The sequence below is a fragment of the Sinocyclocheilus grahami genome, unplaced genomic scaffold, assembly GCF_001515645.1.
Source record: "Sinocyclocheilus grahami isolate Dianchi unplaced genomic scaffold, SAMN03320097.WGS_v1.1 scaffold151.1, whole genome shotgun sequence".
Taxonomy (NCBI): Eukaryota; Metazoa; Chordata; class Actinopteri; order Cypriniformes; family Cyprinidae; genus Sinocyclocheilus; species Sinocyclocheilus grahami.
This window is the reverse complement of record NW_015505330.1, coordinates 306,027-326,064: the sequence shown is the minus strand read 5'-3', so window position 1 is coordinate 326,064 and position 20,038 is coordinate 306,027. Positions and strand designations below refer to the sequence as shown.

The 20,038-nt window shown below is 37.1% G+C and overlaps 1 protein-coding gene and 1 long non-coding RNA gene across 3 annotated transcripts in view; one reads left to right on the top strand and one right to left on the bottom strand.

Moving 5' to 3' along the window:
• Positions 1 to 20,038, top strand: part of kcnd2 (potassium voltage-gated channel, Shal-related subfamily, member 2) — a 118,430-nt gene that overhangs the window by 57,943 nt on the left and 40,449 nt on the right. The gene's annotated exons all lie outside the window — the stretch shown is intronic.
• LOC107592204 (uncharacterized) lies at positions 3,370 to 4,067 on the bottom strand. The gene is made up of 3 exons (XR_001609955.1): positions 4,006 to 4,067; positions 3,733 to 3,822; positions 3,370 to 3,572 (listed from the first exon to the last, which is right to left on the bottom strand). It is a non-coding gene; the product is annotated as an uncharacterized lncRNA (long non-coding RNA).

Here is a 20,038-nt window from a genome sequence, read left to right as displayed (position 1 = left end):
TGGAAACACAAAAAATAAAAGTTATATATTATATATTATTATAGTTATTATTATTGATTATATTATATATATAGTATGATAAAGTATGTCGTGTTGTAAAGTATGTACATACTGTAATATATAGTGTGTATATATAGTACAGTGCATTTTACTGTGTTAGTTTGTTATTGTTTGTTTACTTATTTATTTGCCTAAATTATGGGAAACAGTCAACAGTTCCCATAAGAAAAACAGCTTAATAAGCATACTAATTAAGATGAAGAATTGTTATTTAAAATATAAAGTGGATGCATATACATTGAGGATTAGGGGATTGAAACTTATCATTAGCTTAGTGGAAAAAACAATAGAAGTACCCAACATCATAGAAAACAAGTGTGTGTGTGTGTGTGATCGATCTACTTAGCTCCTCCAAGCTTTATTATTCTATGAAAGCGGTTTATGAGCAGTCGTGTCTTCTGTAAACAATTATTCATGGACTGTGATTCCCTTCAAGCCAAGAGCAACAACCCATATATTGCAGATATAGCAAGAGTGTACAGTCTCATTTATAGAAGTGCAAGACCTTTTTTTTCTGTGAATGCTGCTAATGGATTTTTAACACATAAAGCTTCTGTCCACACATAGCCTACGTACATACACACAGCTGCTGTTGCTCAGAAACCATCTGCTGTGTTTACTGTACACTGGAACAGCAGGTGAATTAGGTTTCTCCAGCCCAACTGTATTCTGTCTTAGTCTTTCATCATAGAGAGAGAGAGAGACAGGTCTTAATCTCACTATAAAGCTGACCCTCCTTTACTGCGGCTTTATTCGTATTGACTGGGTCCATCTGCGCTCTCTCTCTCTGTATCTGCCTCTGTGTCGTGAGAGCTAATTTGTCCTTCATCCTCATTTCTAATAGGAAGTCATTTGGGCCACATAAGGATTCATTATCCTAACAAGTCTTAGAACAGATGGGCTCACATTACCAGGCTAGAGCATTCACCTTGTGAAAGAAAGGAGATGAATAAAGGGGGATAACATATAATAGACAAAACTGTGACATTGTGCGCGAAAGGGAAACAGAGAAGGAAAGAAAAAGAATATTGCTAGAAACTGTACACAAGTATATGCAAATGCAAAGTAGATGTATTTATATGGTAAATTATATTTAAATAAAGAAAAACATAATTATACATTGTAAAAATAAATGTATTGTTGAATAAAATAGAAATGTTTTTAAAATATTGATTTTATTATTTTGTATGAATATATTACTTTTATATATTATATATGTTATTTAGTAAATAAATTTTTTTTTATATATATATATATATTATTATTATTATTTTATTTATTTATTTATAAGTATGTGTATTGGAAAAAAGGTATATAAAATGTATAAGTATATGTGTGTGTGTGTGTGTGTGTGTGTGTGTGTGTATGTGTTTATACTAAAATACATATATTTTAAAAATACATAATTATTAAATTTGAACTGTTTTCTTTATTAGATAGATAGATAGATAGATAGATAGATAGATAGATAGATAGATAGATAGATAGATAGATAGATAGATAGATAGATAGATAGATAGATAGATAGATCATTTTTATTCTTTATTTATGTTTTGACATTTCTGAACTCAACGGTGCACAAAATCAAGTATATTTCTGGACTACAGAAATTAGAATGAAGGGGTAGTTGGGGGGAATGAAAAGATTGTCCAAGAGGAAAGGTGAGATGCAGCAGGGAGGTAAAGTATGAAAGAAAAAGATGTAGATCTTTTTCAGGCCTGTATTGACTCTCCTCTCACATAGCTGATCGATAGCTCGGGTAGTAAGAGGTGCTTTGTGATTGAGGCTTATGGTTTGAATGAAGCTTAGAAGGGGTTTGAAGCCACACTTCAGTGAGAGAGCACTGTTAGGAGTATCCCAAATCCCTGCTGTCCGCTCAAATGCAACACGTCCAATAAAACTTCAGGGTCACAGGTCAGAATCGGCTTTTATTAGCATTAGAATTGTGCTGACTATGCTTTTGGTGTACTCGACAATTAGTGATTGGCTATTTTATTGGTTTCCATTCAAAAGAATAAGGATTTTTTTACCAAACAGTGTTTGGTTTCCAATGTTGTTATATTTTATTTTAATGCACAACAAGTCCAAACAAAGTAGTCATAATGATATCCAAAATCATAAAAAGTTCCCAGGAGGACTTGAAGGTAAGAATACTAATGCACTTAGCAACTTACCAATTTATCATCAAGGTGCTGGCCGGTTCACTTCTAGAGATTTACATGTTCATCCAATAAATGTGTGATAGGCCCATAAACATGACTAGTGTAAGGCTGACGCATCACATGATGAATAGCTGGCGTTAATCAAAAAGCATGTCTAATTAATTGAAATCATGAAACTTACAACATTAAACAGCAATTTATTAAAAGCTTAAACAAAAATTGCATTCTTAAGGCCCTAAAATTGTTATTATTTTTTCTCAAAATCAGGTTTATTTTTACAAAATTCTGTTTTCCTGTAATTTTCTGGATTCCATTTTGATGGATTCATTTATAATTCATTAATGATCAAAACCATCTCTAATTGATTTTATTTTTTAAAATATGTATTATTATTTAATTAGTTTATTTTTCCTGTGTTGTGTACATTTTTCTGCTAAATAAATTCTGGCAAATATTTTTTTCTGGTAAATATTCCTTTAAAAATATATATTAAAAGTAATATTTCTTTCACGGTTTATTCAAGTTAAACCGAACATTTATTTTGATGGGTTGCTGTGAAGACCTTAGATTTCTGTTTGTATATGATATAATATGATAGTTTACTCAAAATAAATGGTAAAATGCTAATGAAGAGACTCTCAGAGAAGTTCTATAGATTATGTTCGTGTGTTCATGTACTCATATATTGAGGCGGCAGAGGCTGAAATCACTGCAAGCGTCACACGCACTTCAGTGTGTAAACAAAACCGCACATCTGCGCCATTCATTCACACAGAGACACATAGAACACATTTAAATAGTCTTTTGCAGCTTATTCACAGACTCTAGTCCATGTCGCGTTTTGGTTTAAGTACACTGACCTACTCTTGATTTATCCATCCAAAATTTGGCAAATTCCGTGACATTCCACATTATACTTTTGTGTTCAACAGAAGAAAGAAACTTATACAGGTTTGGAACAGCTTGAACAAAATTACTGTATACGTTTTATTTTATTGTATAAAATCTTATTTTATAAAATAAAATATAATTTATTCAGCAGTGTTTATTTGATAGATCATATCATCTGATGTAAACATAACATACATGCAGTATGCATATGAATAAAAACATGCACTGAGACCTTAGAGTGTAAAAATTGGCACGATAAGAGGTTTGTGGTTTACAAATGTGCACATAAACTCAAGAGCACAATCTGGCTGTTGAAAGCATCTGTACAGTATGTGTGTGCGAAACTAGCTGCTAGGGCAATTTGCAGAGAGGTGTGCGTCCCCTGGAGTGGAGGTGTAAGAGAGTGCCGAGAGAAGATCCGAGGGAACCGACCTCCAGCGCACATCCACACACTTATACCTTGACACAAACACAATGTAATCCACAGAAATAAATAGAGAAGGACCAAGAACACAGAGAAGAAAAGAACAGGGATGAACGGAGTGTGTCTGTAGGAGATGAGGAACAGCATCTTCACTACTTCCTGATTTTGATGCCGCGCACCACTGTGGTTCCTCACCTCATGAATATTAATAAGTTGCTTCATCGCCATAGGTGCATTTCTCTTCTTTTCTTCTGGTTCCACCCCTTCAGATCCTTTTATGTAGACCTGATAAAAGAAAGAAAGGATTGTCTTTTGGGATACAAAGAATAGACACACACAAGGCATTGCCATCTAGTTCCCTGAACAGCCAAAATGAAAAAGTCCCTTTCACATGACCTTTTAAAGTATCTCATGAGGGTTTAAGTGGTGTTTGCTTGAACTTTGAGTGTTGTTTGGCACTTTACTTACTGGGAACATTGTGAAAGTCCAATGAAATGTAAGTGACAGATCTTTTCTTCTGTATTGGTAAGTATACCCGAGTGTAAGGATTATAAAAAAAGGGAAAATGTTGGGCGAAGACTTTGTTCTATAGATTGATGATTGGATTTTGAGGTGAAATGGCTCAAATTTACAAGTGGACAAAACTGTTGGAGAAGTCCTGCATACATCTGTTGTTTTCACAGGAAGGTTTAGGTTGATTAAACATTACAAGGTCAAAATATTTTTAAAAAGTTAAACGTATGAACAGATGAACTGATGACAGTAAGATCTACTGTATAACAGGGATGTCCAAACCTGTTCACGGAGGGCCACTGTCCTGCAGGGTTTCGATCCAACCTTAATTAAACACACCTGAACCACAGTAATCAGGGTCTTCAGACTCACTAGAAACTTCCAGGGAGTGTGTTGGAGCTGGTTGAAACTAAACTCTGCAGCATGTTGGCCCTCCAGGAGCAGGATTGGACACCCCTGGTCTATAACATATGGAGCCGCAAAAGCAGGAATCTCCAACTCTGCTCCTGGAGAGCTACCATCCTGCAGACTTCATTTCCAACCCTGCTCCAACACACCTGCCTGTAATTGTCAAGTAGCCCTGAACTCCTTGATTAGTTGGTTTCAGGTGTGTTTGATTGGGGTTGGAGCTGAAATCTGCAGGACAGTAGATTTCCAGGATGAGAAGAAAGAGATGGGAAGAGAAACTGCAAAATACTTGTGTTCCCTCAAGAAACTTCAAGTTTGCTTCTCAAACTTTTGTGATGGAAATAATATGAGGTGAGAGGAAAAACTATATTTCATGTATTGTGTTTCTCAGGAGAATGCAATCGTTTTGTGAGAGAACAAATTTTTTGAGAGCAAACGCAAAGTTTCTCGGGTTGAGCCATGTTCTCTTTGGGGAACGCAATTACATGCATTTAGAAATCAGGTACATTATAATTTCATGTTAACTTTAAAGATGAAAAGAGAAAAGACATAAAACAGCAAACATGCTTTTTGTCCTACAAGCATTTCCCTTCGCTTACATTGTCTCTTCCTGTGACGGTTGTTGGCCAGTGTTGTTGTGAGACCCCGTGACGCTGCAGGCTTTGGAACAGCTGCGGAGCCGGCAGGCTTTTTGGGTTGAGTCCTGCTACTGTTTCGTGAAAACTGCATCAGACAGTGCGTAGGCACTCCTGTCTTCTCTTCTCTATCTCTTCTTAGCTATTCCCTTTCCATTCCTAAAGAGTAGCAGATGCAAAGAAACAAGCCAGCTTTCATCTTAGGCTCTCAAAAAGCCTTTCATCCTGGTATGAATGTGTGTGCGTGTGACAGAGAGAGATACATACTAGATGTTTCTGAGCCATTTCCATCAAGATTTCAATTGTCATCATCAACGCTGTTACTTACGGAACATTCTGGATGAGAGAGACATCAGACGAGCACCCACAATCATCTCTTACATTTTAGAAGAACAATTTTCATTATCCTGAGAGTGCTTACCGTCTTCGCACACACACAGATACACACACCTGCAGTCGAGAGCTACTCAGAACCCTTCCTGTTGCCAAAAAATACCTGCTTTGCCTAAAAGCATTGTGGGTAATTTCTGTTATTGTCTCTCACTTGCTATTTCTTGCTTTCTGTCTGTCTTTCTCCCTGTTTATCTCTCTCTTGTTTTTTGTGAGTGTAGAAAGCTTGTTGAGATTGCAGGAGTGTGTCTGATGAAGGGTGATCAGTCCACAGGAACGTCACCAGTAAAATAACGGCAGATAAGAGTGTTCTGATGAAAGGTGCTGGACCGGGCCCTGCTGTCTTTGGTGTAGAGTGCTGTCAGGGCCTCTGGGGGGCCTCGCTTTGGGTTTTATCGCCTTGCTGGAAAGTGGAAACAGCAGGAAGAAGTATCTCACTCCAAACAAAATGCCTGTGCAAAGAAATTAAACTTTGTGGCATATGTTGATGTTGATTCGCAGAAATGTGGAGAAAGGTGGCTCTGGGATGTCATGCACTTTGTAAATGTGATGCTGTGCGATTTTTGATGTTAATTGTATTCTGTAATTGCAAAATACATGTTTGCTTTACAGCTCTGTGAGTTTTGATTGCAAATGTGTGTGTGCCTAATGTTCTCCTTTGGACTTGAAATAAGCCAGATTAGGGGCGTAAGGCAACTACTCAGAACACCCTGAAAGCCACATAGCAACTTGCAAAAAAGAACTATGAAGCAGCTCTCCTGTTGCTTTATATAATAACTATAGGTTCAGCTAGACAGTTCTCTGTCATTGCTTTTTTGCCTGTTCTCCATTGGGGCCTTGGGAACCCATGTAAGACTAATTTTATTTCTGTTAAGATTATCCCAAGAGGATAGTAAAACCTGAAATCACATATAGACTTAGGGCGTATGACTTCGGTCAGTTACCAACCACCTAGATCGCCTTAAAAAAAACACATTAAACATTTAGAATGTCTTAGCAATACCCTGAAATCATAATGAAAAGTTTGACAGGATTTTCCCACTTATATATTTTCTTTATAATGTAACATCTAGTTCTCTCTTGTTGCTGTATATTATAACTGTAGGTTCAGTTAGAGAGCCTTGTTAGCTCTTCTTTTGCCTGTTCTCCATTAGGGCCTTAGGAACCCATGTAAGACTATTTTAATTTTTTTTATTTCCGTTAAAATTATCCCAAGGGGATTGTAAAATCTGAAATCACCTATAGACTTGGGGCATGGGTCAGTAACCAATCACCCAGATCACCTTAAAAACACTTTAAAACATTTAGAATGTCTTCGCAATACCCTGAAATAGTAATGAAAAGTTTGACTGGATTTTCACACTTCTTTTCTTCAGAAAATTTAAAATGTAGTTCTCTCTTGTTGCTGTATATAATAACTGTAGGCTCAGTTAGAGAGCCTTGTCATCTCTTCTTTTGCCTGTTCACCATTGGGACCTTGGGAGCCTGTCTAAGACTGAATGGAATGAATTATATTCTGACCTCTCTGTCTTCCTCCTCTCTGTCTCGTCTTCCTCTCTCTTGTCTCATGGTGCTAGAATAAAGCATAAAGTTGTGGAGGGTACTGCGATGGCGCTCTGGAGAGCTGAGCTGGCCCGATTCAGACACGCCACCCAGGGATCATAAATCTGCTCCTTGCGTCAGTGCGGCGATCAGCTTGTGGGCCCCTTTAGTCTCTCCCACTGTGTAGATGTACAGGGAGTGGAGACGGAGAACAGGTTTATTGCCTGCCTTATGGAGATTAGCTCCATCCCAAATGAGTCACTTATCCTATGCCTGACACTTTAGTGAAGATAAGCACTCTGTCTAGGGGACAGCTGCATTTGCACACTTTGATTTCACCGTAGCACTGCAGAGAAAAACGGTCACAAATCCTAAAAGGAGTTTACAGATTCCTCTGTGTAGGCCTCCATTGTTGGTGGTCTCCACACTTTTTGATAAACTGATGTTAAAGGTTCATACATTGGCATTAATAAATGCTAGTTAATATGAAATCAAAATTGAGCCAATTTAGTTCTCGATATGCATTCATGGTCTTATTGTGTACTACTTTTCTAATCAGATGACATCACCAAGTCCTGTCATTTTTTTTAGCCCCTCCCTTCTAAAAACTTAGCTCCATTCTGGTGTGCCACACCAACTTTTTACAATCCAATCAATTAACAAATAATAAAGTCCTACATTTAATTGTATTAAATATCCCATTTCATTCAGAAATGCATCAAATGATGTAAGTAAACTGGGTTGCAAACACTAGGGGTGTAACAGTACACACATTCGTACCAAAAACTTTAGGTACAGGTCTTTCGGATCGGTACGCATGTGTATATTGACTTTAAATGTTCAATCATTTAGTGCCATTGCCACTGCTCAATCTATTTACAAAGCAGACATTGTAAACAGCTTGGCAAATAGTAGCACCACAGATATCATTCTTCTATCCAAATGAAAAAGTTACCCACTCTTGGGAAATAAAACTTACGCACACACAGGTGGAAAATCCTAACCTCTCACTCCCCCAAAGGACCCAACCCTTCCCCACTTTCTCCAAGCCTCTCGATAAATGAAAAGACCCTTTCTCTCTGCTCAGCACTGATGGAGAGATACGCTTGTCGCTGCAGACCAGGATATAAACTGGCAATCCTCGCTCGGGCTCATCACTTTAAAACCTATGAAAATGGGGGATCAGAGCTAATCTCCTCCAACCACTAATAGTGCTACGTTTGATTGGATAATCTGTCAAGCGGCAGATAAGCTCAGCTCTTTCTCTGACTGAGTGACGAGGATGTGAGACAGCTCATAATTCCCACCCAGAGCAAAAAAGTCACTCCTCACTCCTTAACTCCACTCCACACTGGCTTATTTCCCTTGGTTTGATGGGTTACGACTTAAAGATCCATAAAATTAGAATATTTGCCTTTGTTTTTATCTTAAAGTGTTTCTGAGGTATTTTGAGGTAAACCATAACATATGAATTGCACAAGCATGCTATTCAAGCCCAACTTTTTACAAAAATTAGTTTTAGGTTTAAAATTATACTATTCAGAAGTATTTGGATGCTTTCTGGTTGTCGTGATATAGTTTGTATATTTAAATATGGCTTAAAGGGATAGTTAACCAAAAAATTACACAACAACTGATATTTTGAAGAATATTTAGACTATTTTGTCCATGTAATGAAAGTTAATGGGGGTCCAAAAGAACCCCTTTGAACCCAATTGACTTTCATTGATGGAGATAAAAAGCACCAAAACATTTTTCAAAATATCTTCTTTTGTGTTCCAAAGAAGAAAGTCATACATGAATTTCATGAATGACATGAGAGTGAGTAAATGATGACAAATTATTAATTTATTCTTTTAGCGGGTATGTAGCAAATGTCTACCGTTTTTCCAATCCTGTCAGGTTGGCCTTGTTAGTGTGGCTTCAGTCTGAGCAATCAGGGCTTATTGTTGGACGGGGCTGAAGGTGAGCACCTGCTCTTAACCTGGCTGGAATATAAATGAGGGATTAACATCGCCGTTCAAGTGGCTTCTGTTCTCCTGATATCCCCAGTTGTGTTTTTCACGAAAGGCCCAGTCTGCTCTCGCATGAGTGAAACCCACCTGCTCACTGTCTGCTCCGGTTTTTGGCTCCTGGCCAGTCAGACACGTTGGGAGAACAGGAGCTATGTGCTAATGTCTCCCCGACAGAAGCTCATTTGGGGTTTGCTCATGCAGCGGGAGGACAGGAAGGGTTGGAGAAAAGAATGATGGAAGACACTGAAAAAGGCAGAGATGCTGGGGAAAGAATGAAAGAAAGAGACCTGAATGAATGAACAAACAAATGAAAGAAAGCGAGTGAACAACCAAAAATGAATGAATGAATGAAAGAGAATTAAGTAGCATACTTTAAAATATGAAATGTGTTATTTTTCTAATTGTTTTATCAGTTGTTGTTTAATTATTATATTTTAATATGTGATGTAATAGACTATATATTGAATAATAATAATAAATTAAATGATTAAAATAATGAACAAACAAACAAGAATGAACAAACCAATGAAAGTAACAGTGTATTTATACACTACAATATATATATACATATATACACAGTGGTGTGAAAAAGTGTTGGCCCCCTTCCTGATTTCTTATTTTTTTGCATGTTTGTCACACTTTAATGTTTCAGATCATCAAACAAATTTAAATATTAGTCAAAGATAACACAAGTAAACACAACATGCAGTCTTTAAATGAAGGTTTTTATTATTAAGGGAAAACAAAATCCAAAACTACATGGTGAAGAAGTGTTTGCCCCCCTGTTAAAACTGTGGTTTATCACACCTGAGTTAAATTTCTCTAGCCACACCCAGGCCTGATTACTGCCACACCTGTTCGCAATCAAGCACCAGCAAGTCCACCTCTGAATGGCTGAAGAAAAACTAAATGAATTTGGAGTGGCCTAGTCAAAGTCCTGTAATATTTAAATTTGTTTGATGATCTGAAATATTAAAGTGTGACAAACATGCAAAAAAAAAAAGAAATCAGGAAGGGGGCCAACACTTTTTCACACCATTGTGTATATATGTATGTATGTATACATATACTATACACACACACACGTGTGTGTGTGTGTAATGTATGTATATATGTATTTAATTTATATTATACAAAACACATCTATCATGTCACATATTAAATAATAATAATAATAATAAATTAAATTATTAAAATGAACAAACAAGAATGAATCCATGAAAGAGATCAAAGCATTTTTTATATATTATTTTTATAATAATAATAATTATTATTATTATTAGTAGTAGTAGTAGTAGTAGTATACAAATGCATTGATTATAAAACTTTACATTTATAATTTTTTTTATTGCATTTCAAAATAAATTACAGAAAACACTTTACACAGTATGATGTTCTTCAGGGAAACCCTGCAAAGGATCTCTGTTTGTAGCCCTGATTGGGGTTTTGGGCTTAATTTAATTTTAGGCTTTTTATTAAAGGGGTCATAAGATGTTGCTAAAAAGAACATTATTTTGTGTATTTGGTGTAATGAAATGTGTTTATGCGGTTTAAGGTTAAAAAACACATTATTTTCCACATACTGTACATTATTGTTTCTCCTCTATGCCCAGCCTTTCTGAAACGCGTCGATTTTTACAAAGCTCATCGGTCTGAAAAGCGAGGTGTGCTGTGATTGGCCAGCTATCCAGTGCGTTATGATTGGCCGAATACCTTACCATATTACCATATTGGCCCTTACCATATTGTGATGATGCCCTGTCAGGCCGGAGCGACTGAAACCATGAAAACCCATCATAAACGAGGCATTCGTTGCATCCAGTGGGGACATAATTATAGATTATAATGACTTATACTGTCTTTTTACACGTTGTGTTGCATCGCGCCGCGTAAACATAAAACCATGTCTGCATTTGTGATTGGAGAAATGACAAACAACAAGCCCTACTCTACACTGCCCAAAACTCGCTTTTGAATCAACAGTGGCAAATTCTTTAAATATAAAAAATGTACTTACAGTCAGAACAGCCGGCATTGTAGTCTACTCTACCAGGATCAGGAAACATCCTCCATAAAATGTGCTGCACACATCTGAATATATGGGTTGAAGTGTTCTGGAACAGTGTTGTAAATACAACTTAACCACTGATTTCTAGTCGTGTCCATTTTTGGAAGGTCAAACAAAGTAGTTTCGCTTTCACAATAAAACACAGTCTCAAACACGGCGGCCTAGAGTGAGCGGAGGCCGGTGGGCTTGAGAACGGCGCGGCTAGCGGATTTGACGAAGGAGCGTCCGGAGGGCTTGCGGCAACCACATGTGACAACCCTGGGCTGGACTCTGCTTCGTCCACGGTGAAAGCCGATCCGGCGATCCACAGCGCAAAGTTGTATTTCCTCCGCAACCAGCATGGATCAGCTCTAGGCATGACGAAGCGGATAATTTTTTTTTCTCTTTTGGAAGGCCAAACAAAGTAGTTCCGCTTTCACAACTAATCACACAGTGCCTTCACGACATGGCGGCGGCAACAATACTACAGCGAGAATAAAAGTTACGCCTTCTTTCTTTGCGTGAACATTTGGGTGGCGTTATGCAAATCTTCCCACATCGTAACGTAGGTATGTGGGGGCGTGTTAGAACGAGCCGTTTTAGGTAGGCGTGGCTGACTCTTAACTTTTATAAAGAATATCTCTTTGGATTTGAGACTTTAATCGTTGCAACTTTACAGATCTTCTTTATGCACCAAGAGCTTGTAACACTCCAAAGAGAAAGGAAAAATTGAAATAGCGTCATATGACCCCTTTAAATTGTTCCTGTGGACTTTTAATGGAGATACAGAATAAGAGATATAATTAACCACAGAACAGAAGGAAGAAATGTGACGCAACTCTCGTAGCATTCTATGGTGTCTTTCTTTATTATCATTGTATTTATAAAACAAAATACAAAAATAATAAACAAGTTTAGCTTAAATCACTTGTCGCTGTGCTGGTTTCAAGTAATTAATTTTAGGCTTTTTATTAAATAATGTTCCTGCGGGTGTTTAATGGAGAAGCAGAACAAACGATATAATTAAACACAGAACAGGAGGAAGAAATGTAGCATGTTCATCCAAATGACTAAATTTACATTAAATATCTGCTCGATTCTAGATGACCCTTGGATCATATCTGTCATAGTGTTGATCAAAGTCATAATGGCACAGTGTTCATAGTTAGTTCACTAATTAGGCTGTATAAATTAACTGTCATTATTCCATCCCTTTCAATTTGCATTAACATGAAGAGCACACTTGTTCTGTGACCCTGCTCTTGTCCTGTCGTCTCCTCACTGCCCTGCTCTTGTTCTAATTTTTGTTCCAACAGACCTTAGTCAGAGTTGAAGCCATATTTAATTTGCCATGAATGAAAATGAGGCTGTGAGGGACAGAAGTGCAGACTGTTGAATTGATTGTATTGTTTCAAATGAAAAGTTCACCCAAAAATGAAAAACTGCTGAAAATGCAGTTATGGTGAAAATGCACCCCTGCTAGTTATGGTTGTGTAGTTTTGGTACGAACGTCTCACACAGATGCTGCCCGTCTGTGTCATATCTTCTCTTGTGTACTTGTGTGGGAGTTTAAAGGTGTCAACAAGCTATCAGGTGCCCTGCTTTAACAACCTCAATCAGATGATTCACTAATCATATCTTTGAAGTCTCCATTTCTCAGCGTGCGTTTAGCTGTCCAGCAATGTAGACGCGAGCCACGCTGAAATTCACATTTGATGCGAGTTCAACAATTATCTGTAATCTCTCTTTCGCTCAGGCCAGAAAACACTTTTCTCATTTGAAGTCTGTTTCGGTTCAGTTGTCTGCATTAGAGTGCAGCAAACAGTATTGAACTCTTGACTGCATTACCCTTGATCTAGATAAGTACCAAGCATGAAACAAAACGACACCCACTGTTTTTATCAGCCTGGGATGAGGCGGGTGGTGAAGGGACCAGCAGAGACCAATAGAAAACAAATTAGCTTAGTATCTGATGGCTTACAGGAGTGTTAAGGCAGCATGAAATAATACATGTCGATGGTGTTATTGTTCATGATTTATCAGTGCATGTTATTACAAAGAAGAAAAAACTAGAAAAATTAACCATCATTTTTTACACATCACAATATGCCAATCACAGCATTTTGCATATTTGTAGAGTGTACAGTGACCACTAAACATTCAATTTGACCATTGTCCCAGGAAACCAGTTTCATTTGCTGTCTATCTATCGATCATCTATCATCTATCTATCTGTCTGTCTGTCTATATTAGTTAATGAAATTAATAAATCAATACAATAAAATAAATATATTAAAATAATATACTAAATTAATAAATAATAAATCCAGCTTATAAGTTTCTCGTAGTATTCCATGGTCTCATTCTTCTTATTAAAAATAAAAATAAAAAATACAATAAATGTATGTTTGCGTGCATTTGCCGGTTTGTTATTAGAATATTCATCTTCTGTGCTAATCTTCCTTCTGCTGAAAATGCTCTGTTAATTTTTCCATGCCCAGTGGACTGTTTAAAATAAAGAGATAGTGTGTTAAATATTAGTCCGCTTGAACAATATATGTTTGACATGTTTACTTGAAGAACAAAAAAGCAGAGGAAATGCTACTCCTGTGCAGCCCAGTCAGCCAATTACAGGCCAAATTCCCTAGAGAAAGAGCAGTTAACTTGAATTTACCTTCTTTTTGCTTGATTGCGCCATCTAGATATGTGAAATTATGTCTTTCCAGAGCTGCTCCGGGGTAAAGATAGATTGCACATTCTCAGTTAGAGGAAAAGAGGGAGAGAGTGAGAATTAGATTTGTATTCCTGCACACAGGAGAAATGTTTTTGTTTCATGCATTGATTCTCAGCACTGAGAGATTCAAAACAACAGTTGGCACTGAATTCAAATCATCCCTCTTCAGTTTGAGCTAATGACCAAATTAGAATTGTATTGAAGTAAGACACTGGCATAAAACATTATTTCATAATATCAATACACATACATCGTGTAGTGTGCTTCAGCAAATGCCCTTTGTTAGTGTATGAATAGATTAGCCTTGATGTCTGATTCATTTTAGCTAATTGATTTGAGTCATCACTCAAAAGTGTTCACAAAATGTGCTCCCTCAAAAGTACCACCATTATTTTTACTTAAATATTTGGTTAAATACCACTGTTTATCACTGTTTTATAGAAACCAATATGCTGTTGTGTATTTTTTTCCAAAAATAGTAGATGTTTTTTAAGTATAATAACAATATATTTGTACCATATCTTCTGCACATTGTCTGTTTTTGTCATGTCAGTTTTTATTATGTTTTAGCGTGTCGGTTAACATCGGTTTGCAATTTTTTATTTTTTTTTATATATATATATTATTTATTTAATTAATCGTTTCCCTTACTCACAAGGTTAATAACTTTAATAATTAAATTAATAATTTCACAATTTATTTAATAATTCATAATAAACTAATATAACTGATTTAACTAATTAGTAATAATATAATAATTTCATTTAATAACACTTAATATGCTAAAAAATATATATATTAATTTTTCATAATCTACATTATAGTATCTTGATGCTTAAATTTTAGGCTTTCATTTTTGTATTTATTTATTTTTATTTTATTGTGTGTATATCAGCTATTTTTTGGTTATTAACCATAACATGGAAATAATTATAGGCTTATCGGATCAGCCAGAATTTGATTTCTGTGCATTTCCTGCCTTTTATGGTGCTTTAACGTTCTTTTTTTTTTTTCTAAAGCAAAAGATAGATTTACTATATAGATTTACTAAATAATAACAGAATTTGCAGTTTGGGTGAACTATTTTATATATATATATATATATATATATATATATATATATATATAATATATATATATATAGCCATAACATGGAATTAATTATCTGTTTATCAGTATCAGCCAGAATTTTATTTTTGTGCATTTACTGAAAAGCAAGAGTATATAACTGCTTAAATTTAGTAAATAATCACTGAATTTGCAGTTTGGGTGAACTATCCCATTACATTTTCTTCCCTCAAGTTGAGTTATTTGCAAATGTATAACAGTGAATGAATTATGCGTTAACAAATCAAAAATCACTAGAATGGATGAAAATTTAGCAGAAATCACTGTGGGATGTGTGTGTGTGTTTGTATTTTCCCTGATGCCTTTAGATTCTAGTTCATTCCATCAGCAAGTCCTTAGTGTTTAATTAGGCAGCTTATGGAAAGCCCTCTGGATTCCCACAAACTGGCCCTTCATCTCCCGAACACGTCTACACACATCATGCACTCTCAAACACACACACGCACACACACACACACACCCTGGAGACATTTACTAACCTTCACATACGCCAGCTGATATTAGTATGCAACAGTGTTTGCGGAAGAGAATGTTTCCGTGGCTAGAAGGAATCTTTAGAAGCATAAGCTCTGTTTAACCAGCCATTAAAATTTGATGAGCGCAAATACGGTTGCCCTCAGCTACACCGCGTGGAAAAATGGCACAGGAGGCATGGGTGTGAAAATGAAGGGAGAGGAAGATTATGTGGTGTTGGGAAGAGTGAGACTTTGATGGTAGAATCTTTTTTTCGGATCCAGATTTCTAATTCAGCTGTCCAGATTTCCAGTCCAGCAATAGGCTTTGTAGAAAAGAAAAAAAAAGACGTGAATGAAAGCAAAGAAAAGACATCAGTCTGCCGTGTTCTGGTGCAGAAAGGTGGATGGAGATCGCTAAGGATTCTTCCTTTGAATGAACTGAAAGAGGGATGTGCTTAAGAAAGAAAAGGCATCTCTTTTATCAGGCCAGACATGATAGAAAGCTCACTGCTGAGAGAAATAAAACATACACAGATAGAGTCCCGCTGTCTTTGTCGTAACCTTGGCATCAGTTCGTTTGTGAGAACATACTGTGTCAATGTGCTTGTTTCATCAAAAGGGATTGGTGCTGCTTATGTGGGCAAAGGAGATTAGTTTTGGACATTTTGTTTTGTGGTTCCAAGTATTACAAGAAACACATGTGGCAAGCCCATGTAATCTGTCTTTATTTTTCATAGGCTTAAAAAAAATACAGCCCAGATAGCATAATGAAAGAGGCAAGATTGGGATATTTTATTATGGTGTCGTGTTTATCATTAAACTCATTAGTCATTATCATACAATCTCTTGCAACCAAACATATGACTAGTACAGTATAGTCTTATTTATTATTACTCCACACACTAAGATGGGATGAGGCGGTCTGACTTGCATAAAAAACATCCAATTACATTTTCTGTGCAGTTTCGGGCTTCATTTAATGCTTCAAATAAAACTATTCCTTTCAGTTTGTTCTTTCGCTGCCATGCCAATTTTTTTATTACAGACACAGGATTGTGGGATATTATTAGCAGGGAAGTGACCAAATGAAGGCATTTAAATGTAAGAAAGTTTGGGATGGATGGATGCATGGTTGGAAATGAAGATGGGTGGATGGATACATGGTTGGTTGGTTGGTTGGTTGGTTGGTTGGATGGATATGATGATGGATGGATGAATAGATGGATGGATGGATGGATGGATGGATACATGTTTGGTTGGTTGGTTGTTGGATGGATGGATACATGGTTGGTTGGATGGCTGGAATGATGGATGGATAGACAGAAAGATGGATGGATATGTGGTTGATGGACGGACGGATACATGGATGGATGGCTGGATGGAGACGTGGTTGGTTGGTTGGATGGATGGATGGATGGATGGATGGATGGATGGATAATAATAATTAATAATTCATTACATTTATATAGTGCTTTGCTGGGTACTCAAAGCAATTTACATTGTCAGGGGGTATCTCTTCGTACACCACCTGTGTGCAGCATTCACCTGGATGATGCGACGGCAGCCATATTGCACCAGAACGCCCACCACACACTAGCGGGGAAAGTCGTGGCCTAATGGTTAGAGAGTCGGACTCATAACCCAAAGGTTGTGGGTTCGAGTCTCGTACCGGCAGGGATTGTAGGTGGGGGGAGTGAATGTACAGTGCTCTCTCCCACCTTCAATACCACGACTGAGGTGCCCTTGAGCAAGGCACCGAACCCCCAACTGCTCCCCGGGCGCCGCAGCATAAATGGCTGCCCACTGCTCCGGGTGTGTGTTTGGGCACTTTGGATGGGTAAATGCAGAGCACTAATTCCGAGTATGGGTCACCATACTTGGCCACATGTCACTTCACTTCACTTATTAGTGGAGAGGAGACAGAGTGATGAAGCCAATCAGTGTATGGGGATGATTAGGAGGCCACGATGGTCAGAGGTCAATGGGCAAATTTGGCTAGGGGTTATATCCCTATTCTTTTTCGAAGGACATCCTGGGATTTTTAATAACCACAGAGAGTCAGGACCTCGGTTTAACGTCTCATCTGAAGGATGATGCTTTTTACGGTATAGTGTCCCCGTCACTATACTGGGGTTTTAGGACCCACACAGACTGCAGGGTGAGCACCCCCTGCTGGCCTCACTAACACCTCTTCCAGCAGCAACCTAGCTTTCTCAGGAGGTCTCCCATCCAGGTACTGACCAGGCTCAGCCCTGCTTAGCTTCAGTGGGCAACCAGTCTTGGGCTACAGGGTGATATGGCTGCTGATGGATATTTTGACGGACGGACGGACGGACGGACGGACTAATATGGATACACTAATATGGATGGATTGGTAAGTGAATGGATACGTGGTTGGTTGGATGGAAAAGCAGACAGATAGACTGATGAACTGACAGATGGATGGATGGATGGATAGATAGATTGTTAGCTAGATAGATACATGGATAGATAGATTTAGTTTTTAGGTCTGGGACACAGCCAAAGACACTCCTGCATATCTTTCTCCTGCAGGAATGCCCAGTGTGTTTGTGTTTATGTGGGATATTGGATTAACAAAATTGCCTGTGCCAGACATTATTGAGTGGACCACAATCACAGTCTGATTCAGGTACTTCAGGCCCTCTGATGAGGTTCTTCCTTTACGAGGGACATATCGATGTGTCGCGACTGTCCGTGTCTTTGGGTCCCCTGTGTTTGGGGTCTGTCTGGCTCAGGGTTGAGGATCTGCTCCATAAACCGCTGTTTGATAGAAGCCGGGTGTAAAAAGGAAATGCTTTCTCTCTCTCTCGCTCTCCATCTCAGTTATATACCTCTATAAACGACACAGCTTGTAGAAAGAGACCCTTATTACTCCAATGATGAACTAAAACCCATGATTAGGGTTCATTTTCACGCCCCCAAAGGAGCCACTGCTTGTTAAGATGTCGGAGTTTCATTTTGTTTTATGGTGTGTCGTCTACTGGGTTTACGGTTTGAAGTCCCAAGAGCATGATAATACTTTTTTACAAAGATATGATACCAACAGGAAGTGAATTTAAAAAGATTTTAAGAAAATGGAGTAACAGTATTAGGAATGATCTTCTTATTTTCGTCCCACATTCCTCTTCTTGAAGTGGTGAACTTTTGCATATCACTTTAAAATGCCACTGTATTATGCATCAATGCACTGAGATATTTTAAATTTCTTGGTATGTCTGTTGCATATTTCTGTCTGAATTCACACTTCATAACCTGTTTGTCTGGAACTTACAAACCAATAAAAAAGTGTTGTAAAGTTTCAAACATGGTCACAAACTAGGGGAAATGATTCACTGATGCATCACAATTGTTTCTCAAATGATTCTGAAGCTTTCCACAAAAAATGTGTTTGGAATTGTAAATATTTAAATTACTAATTTGAATTATTTTATTGGAATTATACTTTTCAGTATTGGAATACTTACTTTCATTCCAGTTTTCATAAATAACTATAAGGTCAAGAATCATTTCAGATTTGGATTGTGACTCCCTGAATCAGAATTGAGTCATGAGGTGCTTGAAGATTCTCACATTGTTTGGCAAAATGAATCCTCTCTTCTCATGAGTGAATCACTGTAAAGATATGAACCTTCTAACATCTTTATTTAGAGTAGAAGTCCACAAGCTCCTTATTACACATCTCAGTCACAGTTGGACTAAAAAAAGATAATGAGAGAGACTGAAGCTAAACGCCCACGAGGCTGTGTTTGACAAGAACTAGACGAGAGAGTGTGTCAGACAACCCAACTACAGAGAGATCCTGATGTCCCTCTCTTTTCTTTCTCCCTGAGTAAATGACACTATATTCCCTTGGTGCAAGTTAGAGAGACAGGTCGCAGCTTTAAGGAAGTTCTCTGTGTTAATCTTGTCACACATCGCCTTCATTGAAACAGATCTATGAGTGAGACACATATAAATTAATGTCAGCCACTCAAATAGAGGGCATTTATATATAATAAAATATTTTAAAATATATTTTAATATTATTTTATATTTTATTTACTGTTATATATAATATTATATATTAATTTATAATAAAAAAAATAGATTCTTACTTTTATACAGACAGCGACAGTAGTTATCAAGCTTCAAAAAGGACAAAAAAGTACCGTAAAGATATTCCATATGAATCTTCCTTTTACCAAAGCTCTTAAATCTCATTCAAGCTTTCCATATCATGATCGGTTATAACCGATATGTGAATCAATGTAATTTGGCATTGTCAAACATGAAATATTGTGTCATTATGTCTCAAGTCTGAATATGCAAATTAAATTTGAGAACTACTTTGAGGAGGAAAATGATCAAATGGCTTCAAAGGCTTATAAAATGTAGTGCATATGCGTAATATACCACTTTTCTGATGCTTTTTCTGTCCTTTTTGAAGCTTAACAGTCCCTGGTCACTATATGCTTTCATTGTTTGGAAAAGAACAGCTCTAAGATAATGCATGAAAAATTCATTCATTTTTGGATGAACCATTTTTTGAATTCCCGGGAGTTCAACCAGGGATAAAAGAAAAAGATATATGACAATGAACGTTCTTACATTTTCAAACGTTTCATCAATTCCTC